General features: G+C 42.4%; 1 long non-coding RNA gene across 1 annotated transcript in view; it reads right to left on the bottom strand.

Moving 5' to 3' along the window:
* The window catches only part of LOC142846980 (uncharacterized), a 50,237-nt gene extending 35,672 nt beyond the window's left edge, over nucleotides 1-14,565 (bottom strand). Inside the window, exons 1-2 of the long non-coding RNA XR_012910106.1 lie at nucleotides 14,276-14,565; nucleotides 13,220-13,443 (exon numbers count right to left, since the gene is read on the bottom strand). This is a non-coding gene — a long non-coding RNA (uncharacterized LOC142846980). The remainder of the gene's footprint in view (nucleotides 1-13,219; nucleotides 13,444-14,275) is intronic.
* Nucleotides 14,566-15,457: the final 892 nt, after the last annotated feature.

Below are 15,457 nucleotides of genomic sequence, written 5' to 3'. Positions count from 1 at the left end.
AAAAAAAATTATGGGTCTCTGTCTCTATCTTCATCCATCTCTCGATGAAGGTTCTATGGTGATATGCAAGATATATATCAGTGTGGTTATAGGATAGGGCCATTTCAGGTTCCTTATCCTCAGCTGCCCAAGGCCCTAACTGGGGACATCCCCCTGGGCACCTGGGAGCCCCTCTAGGTTCAGGTCTCTTGCCCACCCTAAGCCGGATCCCTTAATTAAGATATATGCTTCCCTGCTCCCATATCCATCCTTCCTTTATCCCAACCATCCCAATTCCCCAAGTTCCCCCCCATCCTCCCCTTCTCACATTTCTCTCCCCATCTCCCCTTACCCCTATCCCACCCCACCCCCAAGATCCCAATTTTTGTTCTGCAATCTTGTCTACTTCCCATATCCAGGAGGATAACTATATGTTTTTCTTTGGGTTCACCTTCTTATTTAGCTTCTTTAGGATCACAAATTATAGACTCAATGTCGTTTATTTATGGCTAGAAACCATATTGGAGCACCGGAATAAGCTCCCAAGGTCCCAATGAGGAGCAGACGGAGGGAGAAGATGAGCAAGGAAGTCAGGACCACGAGGGGTGCACCCACCCACTGAGACAGAGGGACTGATCTATTGGGAGCTCCAAGGCCAGCTGGACTGGAACTGAAAAAGCATGGGATAAAACCGGACTCCCTGAACAATGAGGACTGATGAGAAGCCAAAGACAATGGGACTGGGGTTTGATCCTACTTCATGTTCTGGCTTTGTGGGAGCCTAGCCAGTTTGGATGCTCACCTTCCTAGACCTAGATGGAGAGGGGAGGACCTTGGACTTTCCACCTGACTGCTCTTTGGTCTGGAAAGGGAGGGGGAAAGGAGTGGGGGGAGGGGGAGTAGAGTGGGAGGAAGTGGAGGGAAATGGGAGGATGGGAGGAGGCGGAATTTTTTTTCCAAGAAAAAATAAATTAAAAAAAATTAAAAAGAAAACAAACTATCTTTTTGCATTTTACATATCAATTCCAGTTCCCACTCCTTCCATTCCCTCCACCTTCTATATCTGTGAAATTTCTTTGAAAATCATATTCAAATGTGTGCTGATAGAAACTAATCTGGTGCTGTGGTGGTGCTCTGTGGATTGTGTTGTGAGTTGTTTCTCAGATTCCTCACTCTTTGGGAAAGCGCACTCTGTCCTGGGCACTGTAGAGAGGAACGGCCTGGAATTTGCCCTGCTATGCACCTTACAGAGCTGACATTGAGATCAAAGAGATTTCCGCCTGGGAAAGAGGTATGTGGACAGCGGGGTGGCACAGCTGATGCCAGCCAAGCCCGGGAGGCTGACTAGCGAGCAACTTCCCAGTCACCAAAATATCATTGTCTAACTGACAGGAACAGGAATTGCAGGACTACAGGACTCCAAAGACCAGTGGGACATTAGAGAAATCCCACCCTCACAACTTTATTGAACTGAAAGAGAAAGAGTACATGGGATTGTAAACTCGGCTGCAAACAAATAAATAAATACCCGTTCATTAATATTGTCACAAATAACTAAATAGCATTATACCAAACGCTTTTAGTGCTGATCTTTTCAAAACATAAACTCAAACGACAGAGTAACCAGGAAGAGGACAACAACGGTAGAAGAAAGTTTCAGAATTCTAGAAGTCAGAAGTCAGGTCAACTTTTAACTGCAAAGCAGCAAATGAGATTTACGAATACATTTGTTTTTTGTTTTTGTTTTGTTTTCCTTGCATATAAAATAACAGACTAGAGGAAAAGCCACTGAAAATACATGAAAACCATTCTATTGGAAACTTCCCAGTCAAATTCAGCCAATGGCCTACAGAAATGACAACTTGCAGGCGGCAGGGGCAAGGAGGGCAGCAAAATGGGATCTTTCCTGAAAAATTAGCAGGAGCCATGGGGGGGGGGGCTACAAAAGAGAAAATTGTTGAGTCCACACTTTGGCCCATGAAATGAGTGAGATCCAGCAGGACTCGGAACCATTCAGAGCTTTAGCACTGACTTATGAAGTTGAAATGAATAGAAAACAGGTATTATCTAAGCAAATGCAGCCTAGGACTACAAGTAGAACAAATGCAATAATAGAGAAAAAGCTAAGAGTTAAAGCAGAGACAGAGAGAAAATGCCCCTATAATTAACTGGGACATCCACACAAGGAACTTATACTCCCATATTTATTGACACAGTGGGTAAACATTTGCTTTTCTTGCCAGTTGATGCAGGAACTTGAACATATAGGTCCTTGTTTGCTTATAAGGCTAGCAATGATTTTCCTGTAACCACGGGAGATGATCAAAGTTGACTTTGGATACTAATAGAAAGCCTGTGTATCTCTGCTCTGGGAGGAGTAGATGGTTCCATTACCGAGAGACATAGTGTTCTCTGTGTCATCAGGCCCTGTCAATGTGTTTGTTCAGGGAAGGTTTAACAATGTTAGTATTTACTGTAAGTAGGCAGCTATTGTTTTCCTTGGGGATACCTGACACATTTACAATGGCACACACATCAGAATTCAAAGGAGAAAATTATAATAAAATTAGAAAGCAGTGGGTGGGGTTTTTTCCTTTTTGCCTTGTACTCTCTATGTGCTTGTCATTATTTCCTGGACATCCATGCTTACTCCCTAAAGATTCAGATTTTGTTAATATTACATAAAACTACATAGAGCTTAGAAAATATTAGCTTGCATTTCTGAGGTTATCGCATCCTGCCACCACTTTGTTGCAATGTTTCTTTAATGTACTTCAAATAATTCTCTGCTGTATCACTAACCCAGTCCCCCAGTGAAGAAAGATCATTCATTGTTCACTGTACAATTGCTAGTCTGTAAATGGAAACTGGACTTTCCTTCCTAGCTGTCCAGACCCTAACATTCACACAGAAATTATATTAATTACAACACTGTTTGGCCAATGACTAAAGGATATTTCTAGATAGCTCTTATATCTTAAATTAACCAATTTCTATTATTTTATATTTTACCACAAGGTTTGTGGTTTGCTACCTCTTGCTTCTTGGGTGGCTACATGGCTTCTGCCTAACTCTACCTTCTTTCCTCCTCTACCTCTGCTTGGATTTCCCTTCTTTCTATATTCTTCCATAGGCCAAAGAAGCTTCTTTATTAAGCAATGGTAATAAAATATATTCACAGCATCTAGAGGGAAATCCCACATCACTAGTCTGCAACATACAATAATTTCCAAGCTGCTCTATCGGGTGCTTGGAGTAATAGAAGCAGGATGGGATCCCATTTGCTTGTGCACCCCAGAAGCAACACCCTACTATCAAACTTTATTTTTTCTCTCCACACTAGTGAGTATAGTACCTTGTTTTCATTTTAGATTATATTTCTTTAGGTATATGCAGAATTAGCTCTATTTCCTATGGCCTGTCTTTTATTTTGAACTTCTTTAAACCTTTTTTTCATTTCATGTAAAGCAGGAGACAAAGGGCATTTTTAACAACAATTTAATTCAATCCCAATGTACTTTATTCTCTGTCTGTCTCTTTCTCCTTCCTTCCCTCCCTCATTACATCTGTCATCGAATCTTTTACACTTTTCTTGTTAGACTTTCTCTCTCTAAGCCCCTTATTCTCTGGACCAGGCATCCCAAGCTTGTGCTTGCATCCTGCTGCAAGAACAGCTGCCGGCCTCTTTTTCAAGTTTTTGGTCTAGGCATGGGGACAGTGCTCATTACCCGTCTCCTTCAGATTCTATGGCCTTTAGCTGAAACCTGCCTGTTCTGACCGAGTGTCCCACATCACCTCTCAGTCCTAGGCTTGCTGGAGAGGCTGCACTGCCAACGGTTACACTCCGAAATGTAGGAAATGTCATCTAGCTGAGCTATAGGATGGTGGTGCTTCTGTAGTGTTTAAATGATTGCTACCCACTCTACCCCTCCTCACTCATCTTGCCTATATTCAGTCCCTGATGTGTTGTATTTTAACTATTGAGAGAATGAAGAGAAAAGAAAACCTGGGGGAAACGTTCTTTTTTAGTTCATGAAGTCCACTGACTAAATGAGCAAAAGTTCTGAGTTTGTTTTTTCCACCAATTGGCAGCTATATGATATGGAGTCATGACGCTTATCAAATACATGTGTAGAATTTTAAATTTCCTTTAAAGTGATGTTTACTTATTAATAAAATTGGCGATCGACTAACTGAGCCTAACTCAATCCTTTTTTTCATTCTCTTATGTCCTCACTATGATCATCTGAATTTCACCAGCAGATGATCCATGTTTAACCTATCCTTCCAAATCCTTCCTGAGTAATTTTTCACAGGGTTATGATATGTAAATATAGCCAGAGAGATATCCCAGGGTGTCAAGAGATACACAAATACCCGCTCCAGAACCAAAAAGAAATATTCACTTGCAAGTCCCAGCCTGTCTAGACTGATGTCCCAGTGCACTGGCTAATGATAAAAGTAATGAATGGGATTTGGAGGAAAAATATATGGTAGAGAAAACAACACAGAAACTTACATCCTTTGCAAAATGGACATGGCATAGAGCTTGAGAATTGTGTGACCACTGGCTGTTTACATGTGGTCTGAGCTTTTTTTTTTATGTTATCCTGTATTTAAATGTGTATAGGTTCAGCCAGAAAAGACAAAGATGAACATCAAAGTTGTTGCAATGCCAGAAGAAAATTATAGGGTGTTTCCAAGTTTGAAAGATCACTAGTTTTCACTATTGGTTTTGAGTGACGAATTATCCATAAATAAAAACCTTAGAGACTCTGACCAAAAACATACACTGTGCTTAGAAAAAGTACAAGTTCAGTGAGTAGCTGCATCTATCATGAAAGATCAAATGTATTCAGTTAAGAAAATCTGACTTAGGGGAACGAAAAGCATTGCCAATCCATTCTCTAATGCTAGTTTGTTTGTATAACACACACACACACACACACATACACACACCCTATGACCACACTACCCAGTTTACTATAAGCCTCCAACACACTCCAAGCGTGGACACACGGCTACTAGAACAACTTCTTTAAATTAGTCCTAATTCAAGTACAATCTCACTATTCTAGAATTCTTATTTTTAAGCACTAAGCTACTTTCCCATTCTTAGCCATTAACTTGAACTAAAAGAGAAATAAGAGACTAACAAAAATTCATTATATTTGATATAATAAACCAAACAAAATCTTTATTTTAGATATGAAAACTATTGTATCTCCTTGAGGAGATTCATGTGAAGCAGAGTGACTTTGTGATGCTTACACTAAAAAGTCATTCTGGATAGGACTTGAGATATGGCTACAATTCAGAGAAGCACAGAAGCAAGAGAAAGGCATTCTGGGAGGTTCAGAGGGAGGATGAACACATGTGTGTGCACAGGGAGAGGGCAGATCCATGGTGTCTGGGAAATAAGCAAGAAGCAGGAGCTGTGACCTAGAACCCATTCGCAGGGATAACTGATGATTCCAAACAACATATCAAAGTTCATTTAGTATCAATATAAAGGATAATGAGAAAGTAAAGGTGGTTCTACATGGCACGGTGGTTGAGTGAACTGTTGGGGAAGCAAAAGAAGATAAAGAGATTCAGAATAGTTACATTCTAAAGAAATGTATTCCACATAGATACCAAAATGGAAGGGCTTAAGACTCAGAAAATATTAGAATGGAAAGGAAATTCTGGCAACATCTAAGGGTGGAGCATTCTCTCTCTCTCTCTCTCTCTCTCTCTCTCTCTCTCTCTCTCTCTCTCTCTCTCTCTCTCTCTCATGGTTTTTTGAGACAGGGCTTCTCTGTAGCTTGTAGACCAGACTGGCTTCAAACTCAAAGAGATCCATGTGCCTCTGCCTCCCGAGTGCTGGGATTAAAGGGGTGTACCACCACTGCCGGGGCTAGTGCAGAGCATTCTTTTGGTGTGAAAATAATATATAAAATTCTTCAGAGAAAACTTTTGATAGAAAACTGCAAAAAAGAATTTAAATAAGAGTCTTTTCATATTGAGGTTTTAAAAAAGACAAAAGAATTCGCTGTAGAAAACAAACAAAAAAAACAGAAGGAAGTCTCAACTATTTCAATGAACAAAGAACTTAAAAGAATAATCAACAGTAGCAGAAGAGAAACAGAGAGTCATTGATGGAAAGTCTGTCAGCAATCTGTGTTCAGTCCCTCCAAAAATAAGTGGTTAGTATCTAGTACGGGCCAGACCCTGAACTGCATACTAGAACTAGACAGGGAACAAAATGGATATGAACATGAACTTTCAGATATCCTCAGACGGTGAAACAGATGGGATATCACAACAGTGTGATAAGTGATGGCTAAGCTTGGAGGACATGAAATCTATCCATGAGATCTCACAAAAAGCTACTGGGGTGTGTGTGTGTGTGTGTGTGTGTGTGTGTGTGGTGTTGGTGGTGGTGGGGCTTTGTTTTGTTTCGTCTTGTTTTCTATTTGTAAGTTACATTGGAGTTATTTGAGAAAGAACAGAAGGGAAAAGGGTAATCCAAGAAGAGGGACGTGTGTTCAAAGCTCAGGGCAGATGAAGGGAGCAAGGACATGAGTAAAGGTCACACTGTAAGGAGCCAGCCAAACTGAAAGATGATTGTCAGCTGTGCTATCAGAAGCCCCAGTAGGAGCTACCGAGAGAGAAGATTGCCAGAGTTGGACTCCGGGTCCAGGAATATTCCTCTGGATTTGGTAGGGCAAAAGACTTGTAGAGAGGTAAGCTGGGAGAGAGAGGACGAAAAATGGTTAGGAGAGGCAACTCGGTGAAGGTAAAGACAAGGTTTGGAGTCCAGAAAGAAGTGTGCAACCTAAAGACAAAGGATTTAAAATAGTGTTAGTGAAGAGGCAGTCTTGTCACTAACAAAGGCGAGTTTGGAGTTTGGTGTGATGCACGAGGCTCCAACCATGTTAGGGAAGCTGTACGCACAGAGTCAGCAAGAGCTACACAGTTTTATCCATGCTCCGGGATAATTAAGAACTTGAGCTTACCCTGGGTCTGAGGATTAGTGTGACATTTAGAGTGGAGGCTATAAAGTTTTATAGATAAATAATTACACTGGAACTCCCCATGTTTGGTTTCCTATATCCAAAAATGGATTAACCTACACCCTTTACCTCGAGCAAAGGTCGAAATCAACTTAAGGAGAAAAAGTAGAGAAGCTGAGAGACTGGAGAAGTGGCTCAGTGGGCAAGAATACATACAGGTCTTGCAGTTCAGCTTCCAGCCCAAGGGATCAGGTACCCTCTTCTGCCATCTGTGGGTACCTGGATGCACATGCATATCCCCCCCACAAACACACATGCATAGAAATCATTTAAATATTTTTAAAAGAATGGTTGAATTGTCCTAGAAAGACCAAAAATATCAGAAATTCCAGAAGGAAATAGAGATTAACAACTAGAAAAAAAATTAACCATCATAAGTGGGTGATTTTAACCTCCAATGCACAGACAATCTCACATAGAGATTGACATCCCTATACATATTATATAAGTACAAATTATCATGAATCTGGCTGGTCATTTGGCCTGTTTTGTTCACTGATTTTTACACAAGGTGGTGGTAATGATATACAGCAGATTTTAGCAAATGTATTGATCAAATGGTTGAATTTATTGATAAAACTTAACAGACATAGTCTGGCAAGAGGGGAGAATTACCTATGATCATAGAAGAAAATGTTTTAGCTTTAATTTGGAAGATATTACTGATGACCTTGATGAGAAGTAAAGGTGTAATAGAAATAATGGATCCAAAATGTTTTTTTTTAATTTTTTATTTTGAAAAAGAAAAAAAAAGTTTCCGCCTCCTCCCAGCCTCCCATTTCCCTCCCCCTCTTCCCACCCTTCTCCCCCTCTCCCCACTTCTCTCCCCCTCCCTCTCCAGTCCAAAGAGCAGTCAGGGTTCCCTGCCCCGTGGAAAGTCCAAGGCCCTCCCCCCTTTGTCCATGTCTAGGAAGGTGAACATCCAAACTGGCTAGGCTCCCACAAAGCCGGAACATGAAGTAGGATCAAAACTCAGTGCCATTGTCCTTGGCTTCTCATCAGCCCTCATTGTTCACCATGTTCAGAGAGTCTGGTTTTATCCCATGCTTTTTCAGTCACAGTCCAGCTGACCTTGGTGAGCTCCCAATAGATCAGTCCCACTGTCTCAGTGGGTGGGTGCACCCCTCGTGGTCCTGACTTCCTTGCTCATCTTCTCCCTCCTTCTGCTCCTCATTGGGACCTTGGGAGCTCAGTCCAGTGCTCCAGTGTGGGTCTGTGTCTCTATCTCCACCCATCACCAGATGAAGGTTCTATGGTGATATGCAAGATATTCGTCAGTATTGCTATAGGATAGGGTCATTTTAGGTTCCTTATCCTTAGCTGCCCAAGGAACTAACTGGGGACATCCCCTTGGGCTCCTGGGAGCCACTCTAGGTTCAAATCTCTTGCCAACCCTAAGGTGGCTCCCTTAACTAAGATTTGTGCTTCCCTGCTCCCCTATCCAACCTTCCTTTAACACAATCATCCTGTTTCCCCAAGTTCCCCCCATCCTCCCTTTCTCACTTTTCTCTCCGCATCTCCCCTTACCCCCATCCCACCCCACCCCCAAGATCCCAATTTTTTTCCCCGGCAATTTTGTCTACTTCCCATAGCCAGGAGGATATGAGTAGCTCGTAGACCTCCAAAATGGTTTTATTGAGGCAGTGATGCACAGACTATCGGTAACATACACCAAAGCTCACAGCTTCATGGCACAGCTCCCTGGCTATTCTACATCAGTGTATGGTATTTAGTGCATATATCTGATAGGCACAGAGAAACTAGAACATCATGCTTTGCTATTTGATGTGTACCAGAAAAGACTTTGGCTTTGGGTCTCAGCTTAGTATTATTTTAGCACACAGGGGCTGATATAAGACACTTGCCCACACACAGTCAAGCAAAAGGGCAACTATACCAATCATACCTAAATGTTAAGATTTATGAACTAATAGAAATCTACATTTCTTTCACATGATGCATGTAACAATAGACTTCCTCTCTGCAGGCTTATTTGATCATTAGGAGATATCTCTCTATAAGGAGGCAAAAGTATTCTATGGATGGGTAACTTAAGCTCATAGAGCTTGGAGGATTTACTCCTGATCACTTCATTAAAAGCAAAGCTGGAAACAGAATGGTATGTATCCATCCCAAACTGGCATTCTTTACAGTTCCCCACACAGCAAGCCTAAACCACAGTTGAGTCACATTTGAGAGCATAGCTACGGCCCATGGAGTACAAGCTTTCAGTCTGGTGGTTTAAGTAGCACAGATCTTCAGCCCAGTGACCCAGTGCTGAGTTTCAGAGGATTGTGGAATGCTGGGTCTGATTCTCAGACCAATGCTGTACTTTTCCAGAACAGTAGGCACCAACAGCCCTGAGTCTGCACTTCGTTCAAGGAAAGTAATTGCACCGAGGCCGCATTGGAGCATCGTAGCCCTAGACTTCTACTCACTTGCTTTGTGGCCCCAGCCCTGGATGAGCTCATGGGATATACAATTCACCACTTCTTTGAAGAACATGATGGACTTCCAGAAATCTTATACAATAGAAATAAGCTGACCTCTCTCTCATTCAGCCACAAATCCCACAAATACAACTTGATATGACTTTCTGATGAAAACACAGTTCTGTCCTGTTTATTTGAATTTGCTAGCTATGAGACTACCTGTCCAGCCTGGACCTCAGTTTCCTTATAAATCGAAAGAAAATTAAGACCACCTGCTAAATTATTAATTTGGCATTTTAAATATTGAGATGTTATTGACATGTATCTTAAAATGTGAATACTGGAAGCATAAAAGACAAAGGCAAATAATAACATCAGATATCAGACATGACAAAGCTGGGAGATAGTTGAAATACATTTAAAGTTCAAGTTTCCATATCTTTTGCCCTGCCTCTCTTCCACTCTGAGGTTTCTTGAGTCCTTATTCATTTACTCGAGGAAGCTTAATTTAGCTTTGGTTTGATTCAGAGACTTCAGGATTGGTTAAGAGAGCCCTCAGTGCCTCTTAAATGCCACCTTCTATTTCCTGGGCAAGAGTGCCTGGGCTGGCAGAATCCCACAGCCCAGCAGGGCAACGGTGGTTACGGGAGGAGCTGCCGAGGGGGTGCTGTTTCAGCTCCTGAAATTAGTGCCTAGAGAGGTGGAAATTCCAGTAGTCTCTGATCAGATGGTCCGGAACTGGAAATAACAGGAGTGAGAAGTTCATGAAAGAGAAGGCTGCAATCCCAGGGGGAATTTGCACAGGAGCCCACCACTGTGCACGGGTGCTGAAGAGAGTGGTTCCTCTCAGTTCTCTGCCTCCAGATCTGGCTTCTCTTGCTGCTAACTGAAAAATCACATAGCACCTGTGTCTAGACTGTAGGACCACAGCGGCATCCCTGCCCCACCTCAGCCAGTCTCCTGAACACTTCAATTTCCTCTCCCTCGCTTTCTTCCTGTTCCTGTGCTCTTTCTGAATATTATTCTTCTACCTCAGTACACACTTCAGAAATTCTAATGGGGCCACTTGACAGACAGGGAGTAAACCAAAAACAAAGTATATAAATGAAATACTTAGTTTTCATACTGCCAGAAAAGGAGGGCCTATGATTTTGTACAGCAGAACAACCAGGTAGCTGCAATGGCCTACTTTTTGTTTTGTCTTTTCCCAGACATGGTTTCTCTATGTTGTCCTGGCTGTTCTGGAACTTACTCTGTAGCCCAGGCTGATTTTGGACTCAGAGATGTGCCTACCTCTGCCTCCTGAGTGCTGGGATTAAAGGTGTACACCACTACCACCCAGCTGGCTTCTTAAAGCCCCTTAAAAATCTCAATAAGACATTTCTACATGTGTTAACATCTTATGGGCATTCAGTCAGTGACTGGTTGAATTATTTAAAAGTATAATCTTCAAACCAAAAGTGACAAGTTATACACTATATGTCAGAACAATAGTCAGTTTTTAATATCTCTCTTTATTTGATACACACACACACACAGAGAGAGAGAGAGATTTGGGGCAAGCAGTGACTTCTGACAATAAGGCAAAGGGCTGGCATAAACATGAGAGACACTGACAGAGTCCTTCGCCTCTTATTTGTCAAGGAAGAGGAAGGCCTGAGTTATCTACATCACGATAAAGGGCAGAGGAGGATATTAACCAGACTTAGTGGTTGGGAGGGAACCATTTGTTAATATCAGTTAACTGACATTCTTCAATGAAAGAACAGAGTAACAAGGAGAACCTCCCAATCTTCAAGCTGCGCCGACACATTCAGCAAACAGGTAGTGGTTGACATGGCAATAGGAAGACAGCTGAATATTCAAGACCCACATCACATATGATCCAGTCTAGCCATGTTCACTTCTTCCATCCTGGCCTGCTTACAACGCTAGGCCACTAGGTATCTGCAAACACTGACACTTCCTCTTTCTGGGATGCCTTCTCTTCTCTAATGTGCTAGGTACTCCTCTCCAGTTTTTGAACCCAATTCAAGTCTTGTCATTTATGAAGGCTGCTTTCAAATGATACTCCAAAACAGTTACCAGCTCTTTATGAGGATGTGAAATTCCATAAAAGTGATTGCTTTTCTATTAGATGATAAATCTTATTATACTGTATCACAGGATACATGTGATGACTGTTTCTCCCTCTTTCTACATCAACGCAGAGCTTAACTGGTCTCATTTTTGTGTTCACTGTGTGTATCCAGCACATGGTCAATCCCTCCAGGAGGCAATGAAGGATGGAGCTGAGAAAGCAGCTGAGTGAAGTTAGAGATGAACTTAGAGATAGCAGGGATGATGTAACACATTTACAATGTATCTCAGAAAAGGGACAGCCCCAACCCAGTTATGAGTTACAAATCAATAACTAAGAGATGAGTAAGCTGGACGCTTGTGGTGCTAAATTTTGAAGATTGTTGTATTAAACATGATAGAAAGAACTTTCTAACATTTTCTAGGTCTAGGAACTCCAATCATTCCTAAAGATGCTTCTGTGTGAAGCAAAGAAAGTGTGCATCTGAAATCGGACAAGCACCAATTCACTTAGTGACTTCTGGAATAATGCACTTTCAGGCATGGAACATTTAAAAGGCAGACAAGCAGCCCCGTACGTGAGGCAATGATAAGTACCTCACACACATAAAAAGAATGGTAATCTCTAGTTTTCTGCCTTTAAAGAAGGCTTGAGTGTGCTTCCGCCCTGCCTAATTAATGTAATGATATGAGGAGCCGCCACTGACTTCCAGGAGTTAAGGTAGGGAGCAGATCTGGAGGGCTGGGAAAAGCTTGCTTGGTCCATCACAGGTCCTGGGCACAGAGTTCCTTTTAGAATTCTTGTTTACATGACCACATATTAAGCTGAGTCTGAAGGCACAATTTCACAAGAGATGAAAGGTAAAATTTGACACAGAAGGAAAAAAAAATATAGACCAGCCATGCCTGGGCAGGAACGCTGAGGCCGGCTCAACATGTGTTTACGAGCACAGGGAATGATGACTTACGTATGTCTGCAGAAGGCAGAAGTGTGTTTATTTTTCTTTGCAATCATCTCTATGTATTTTTGAGGTGTGGGAATTTATGAATCCTAGCAGAGGAGAAGGAGAAGAAAGAAGAGGAGGAGGACAGAAAGGAAAAGGGGGAGGAGAAAAGAAGGGGGAAGCTGTTTACAGTGCCATATTTTGAAGACTACTGCATTTAGCATAAGGAAAGAACTTTCTCCAGTTGTCTAGGTCTAAAACAACCTCAAGGACACAGAAGATAAAGAGGACAGGACAAACCTGTCACAGCCCCTGAGGTGTGAGATCATGAGGCCCTTCAGATGAAGGCATCAAGAGATCCACCATTCACTGAGCAGCCCCATCTCTTCTGGTTGCCCAGCCTAGCCCTTCTTACAAGCACCAAGGCAGAAATCCAAAGCAGAAGCTTTCTATTCAGAACCTTTCTCCGGAAGACACAGCCGCAAAGACTGCTGGGTCATGGGAGGACAGGGGGAAAGCAGGTTTGACCGGATGAGCACTGTGACTCTGGTAGACCTGATGTGCACTGTAAAACTGCAAGCCTCCAGGGTTAGCAGCACAAAAGGGCATTGAAGCACTCCTTTACTGTCTGAATGAGGAAAATGCACCCAAGGCCAGCAGGCAGGGAGAGGGGATGGCATCCTTTAGAGCTCAAAGTCAAGCCGAAGTGATGGGGCAATGATTTTACCTCTGAGTTGCATGCACACGGCCCCCGGAGTTCTTCCTCATAGTCTTGGGAACCTGGTCAATACTAGGAAGAAGGAAGACACACACTTGGAGGCATCGGTGTCATTGGGAAAGACGGCATGTGGCTGGAGTGAGACAGAAAACTCTTGAGACATGACACTTCATTCGGCTTCCAAGCCTTCGGTTCATTTGGACGACTGGATCTGACTTTGGCATCAACTCTGTCTGGTAATCCAAAAGAGGCAAGAGTGGATCAGGCTGCCGCAAAGAACATGCTTTCTTTGATTATTTGTTTGCTTTCTAATGGATGGAAAGAGAGAAAATGAAATCCTCATCCTTCAGCATTGCCGAAATTCTGTTATTAATGAACAAGGGCCTGAAAGGCACGAAGCTCATTAGTGGCTTCTGTGGAGAAGTCTGGGGTTCTGGACAGGAGAAGGAAATGGAAAAGCTGCCAGTTAACAGTGGGGTCATCTAAATCATCACACTTAGGAGGCCTGGAAAAACAAGACAGAGTGTTACCCTCTGCAGAAAAATAACAGTGAAAGAAAGCCGTTATTGAGTATATATGTGGAATTTCTTAAGTCAGGCTGCTAAACAAGCAGCTGCTATTGATGCAGCAAGAAAGATAAACAGGCCTTCATCGTGGTCACAAGGGCAGGGAGCGTGGGTAGTGGGGTAGAGGGCATTTGGAATTCTAGGTCACCTAGTCAAATACACCCAGGTAGAGTCAACTTAGTAAAAAAAAAAATCGACCCATGGCCTTTGGTATGTGGCAAATACCAGGCCCAACCTGCTACAACAGTACTTAGCATATCAACACTTGGGGCTGAGGATATAATTCAGTTTAAAAAGTTCTGCCTTATATACACAATCTCTCGCATCAGATAAAGTGGACATGGCTGTACAATACTGTAAGGTCGGTATAGGAGAGGTACAGGCAGAGGGATAAGAAGTTCAAGGCCATCTTCAGCTGTATTTGAAGGTCTGTGTGGGCTACAGGGGACTCCATTTCAGAAGTTAACTGTATCAAGCATGTTCAAGGGGCTGTGCTCACCTGTGGGAGCACACAAAAGCACTCCACCTTTCAGAGGACTTCCCATGCATTTGAAGAACAGGGTCCAATCATGTCAAAAGATGAACGCTGTAGTTCCCAACATCGCAGCAAGGCTGCAGGTCCAAATGGTGGTGAATGCGCAGGCTTCAAGGCAAGGCAGGCTGCCAGGATGTAGGCCGGTTAATTAGACTACTCAGACATGAACTTACACTAGAGCCGAACAGAGTTCAGAAGTCAAGATTCTGAAAAGAGAAAAAAAAAAGGGAAGAACTTGGGAGGCAGTGACCTGTCTGTGATAGCACAGTGACTAATGGTCCCTCAGAGGGACTCAGGACTTGGACTCTGCCTCCTCCATGTGACTGGCAAGTTATTTAGTCTCTCTGCAGCCAGTTAGACCAAGAATAGAATAGGGATGGTGATACCCAGCATAGACTCTGGGGAGAATCCAGCCACACTCTTCTTTCTTTCCCTCGGACCTGCCAGTAAGCTTCTCATTACACAAGCTCAGAGGGCAACCATTCATGTGTAGGCACTATATATAATTATTCATATATAATTATCCATGCATGCATAATTAAGGTAGTTTTATGTTTTGATAGCAAAGATCTACAGACAAATATATTTCCTAGCTTCAACTCTATCATAATTTTTTCCTTTCTTTCTTTAAGTAAAAATTTCAAACATGCTTATAATGCATGCTGACTGACCTCTCTTCTCTCCCATCCAATTTATAGATAGATTTTTTTAACTTTATTATTCCTTTTATAAATCTTTCTTCTGTTTTCTAAAGATTTATTTGTATTCTTTTTAGGGGTGTGTGTTTGTGTGTGTGGTATGTGTCCATGTGTGTCCATGTGTGTTCATCTATTTGTGTGTGTCTATCTGTGGGTGGGTGGGTGCACAGAAGCACAGGCTCCTGTGGATATGAGAGGCATTGGATCTCTATAGAGCTGGAGTTATAGGAGGTTGTAAGGTACCTAATCTAAATACTGGGGACCAAACTCGGGTCTTCTGCAAGAGCAGCATCCACTCTTAACTATTGAGCCATCTCTTAGTCCCAAGGTTATATTTAACTTTTGTTTGGTTTTGCTTTATTGTGAAGTTTTACTAGATCATTGCCATTAGTTCATACCAATTCCACAGAGGGTTTCTTAAACAGCTGACTGGTCTCTTGGAGGAGGC

The sequence above is a fragment of the Microtus pennsylvanicus genome, chromosome 3 (genome assembly GCF_037038515.1).
Source record: "Microtus pennsylvanicus isolate mMicPen1 chromosome 3, mMicPen1.hap1, whole genome shotgun sequence".
Classification (NCBI taxonomy): domain Eukaryota; kingdom Metazoa; phylum Chordata; class Mammalia; order Rodentia; family Cricetidae; genus Microtus; species Microtus pennsylvanicus.
Note: the sequence above shows the minus strand (reverse complement) of the source record. Positions and strands in the feature narration are given on the sequence as shown.